Source organism: Chiloscyllium plagiosum, unplaced genomic scaffold (assembly GCF_004010195.1).
Source record: "Chiloscyllium plagiosum isolate BGI_BamShark_2017 unplaced genomic scaffold, ASM401019v2 scaf_5072, whole genome shotgun sequence".
NCBI lineage: Eukaryota > Metazoa > Chordata > Chondrichthyes > Orectolobiformes > Hemiscylliidae > Chiloscyllium > Chiloscyllium plagiosum.
Genome location: NW_025213678.1, coordinates 17,493 through 19,436, shown reverse-complemented (window position 1 = coordinate 19,436; position 1,944 = coordinate 17,493). Strand labels below are relative to the sequence as shown.

Sequence of the window (1,944 nt, the reverse complement as noted above, 5' to 3'; positions counted from 1 at the left end):
TCTCTCTCTCTCTCTGTCTGTGTCTCTCTCTCTCTCTCTGTCTCTCTTTTGCTGCCTCCGCAGTCTTTCGAGAAGCAGGGCTTTCACGCTGGAACTCCGGCAGCCTCCTTCAACCTGCCGTCAGCGCTGGGCAGTGCGGGTCCAGTGAATCCTGCCACCGCAGCCGGCTACCCGCCGCCGTTCATGCACATCCTGGCACCGCACCAGCAGCAGATGCACTCTCAGATCCTGCACCTCCAACAGGACGGCCAGGTACACGGAGTGGGGGGGGGGGGGGGGCGGGTGCGAGAGGGAGGGCTGCATCTGACCCTCGAGCTTTTACACCCAGCTCAGGGCAGCATGCTTTAACGCTCGCGTTGCATCAAGTTACTCCCCTGCCCGCTGCATTCTGGGATATCCAGCTGGATGGGGCTGACTGGCCTCTTTGCGGAGACAGTGAGGGGGGGGGGGGGGGGGGGGCGGGTGCGAGAGGGAGGGCTGCATCTGACCCTCGAGCTTTTACACCCAGCTCAGGGCAGCATGCTTTAACGCTCGCGTTGCATCAAGTTACTCCCCTGCCCGCTGCATTCTGGGATATCCAGCTGGATGGGGCTGACTGGCCTCTTTGCGGAGACAGTGAGGAAAGCAGGCGTTGGGGATCAGAGTTGAGAGTGGGGGTGCTGGAAAAGCACAGCAGGTCAAGCAGCATCCGAGGAGCAGGAGAATCGACGTTTCGGGCCGGAGCCTCGGATGCTGCCTGACCTGCTGTGCTTTTCCAGCACCCCCACTCTCAACTCTGGTCTCATTTCCACCTGGCCACATGTGCCTGGTCTGTACCTCTTCGTAGGCGTATTTGTAGGGACTCCATGACATGGACGTGCCGATCCAAATTTGGAGGGTGGGGGGCTGAGTTGTCAGGTGCCCTTTGGATGGGCGTCTGGCATTGGCCGTCCTATTGTCAAATCCCCCTCCCAGCCCGTGATCTGGTCCACTGATGCCAAGGGTCAGTGCTGAGGGAGCGGGCGCTGTCTGGAGGGTGGGGTGTCGAGGGAGCGGGCGCCGTCTAGAGGGTGGGGCACAGAGGGGGCTGCTTTTTCTGGGGGCAGGCCGTGAGCAAATTTTGGTTGGAGACCAAAACAAACTGCAGATGCCGCAATCCGAGGTAGACTGGCAGGAGGCTGGGAGAACACAGCAAGCCAGGCAGCATCAGGAGGTGGAGAAGTCAATGTTTCGCGTGGAACTCTTCACGGCTGGGAATTGGGCTAAGGGGAGTTGCAGAGAAAGGGTGTAGTTGGGTCATGGGGTGAGGTGGAGAGAGGTGAACACAGATAGAGGTCGCTCAGTGAGCGGGGCGAATGGAAGGGAGGGTCGGTCAGAGGGATTAAAGGGAGGGGGAGAGGCTGAGAAGGGAGTCGGGGGAACGGGGCTTTTGAGTTCTCCAATTTCAAATAACCTCCCAAGAGGGATGCTACACAAATGAAATTCCAGCGGTCTGGTGGTCTGAGGAGTTGCGGCAGGGGTGGTGCTTTGAAAAGGGTTTAATCGGAGAGACGACTGAAAGGAGCTCTCTTCTGTTGAGTGTGGAAACAGCGCACGAGCTGGCCCTTCGGCCCACCATGTCTGTGCTAGCCACTGGGCTGTTCTGACCACACTCGTTCCCCACCTGCCCGCAGGTAGTTGGGGGCGTGAGCTGGAGAGTTTGCGGGACTGTGCGCGGAGGGACAAGTGGCAAAGTGAACAGGTTTTAAATATTTTTTTTCCTTCTTTCTTTCTCCCCCCCCCCCCCCCATCCCCGCGGTCTATAGAGCGGAACAGGCCAGCGTACTCAAACCAGCAGCATCCAGCAGAAATCGCAGGGGAATAAGTCTGCTTACAACAGCTCGGGCTACTGGGGTCCCAACTGAGCAGAGCAAGGGGAGGGGTGAGAGGGGGGGTGGTGGTGATTGTGGGAAGTGAGGTTGTGGC

General features: G+C 59.2%; 1 long non-coding RNA gene across 1 annotated transcript in view; it reads left to right on the top strand.

The window, feature by feature from the left end:
* Positions 1 to 1,938, top strand: part of LOC122547692 — a 2,569-nt gene extending 631 nt beyond the window's left edge. The window contains exons 2-3 of the long non-coding RNA XR_006311066.1: positions 64 to 252; positions 1,785 to 1,938. This is a non-coding gene — a long non-coding RNA (uncharacterized LOC122547692). The remainder of the gene's footprint in view (positions 1 to 63; positions 253 to 1,784) is intronic.
* The last annotated feature ends 6 nt before the right edge of the window (positions 1,939 to 1,944 follow it).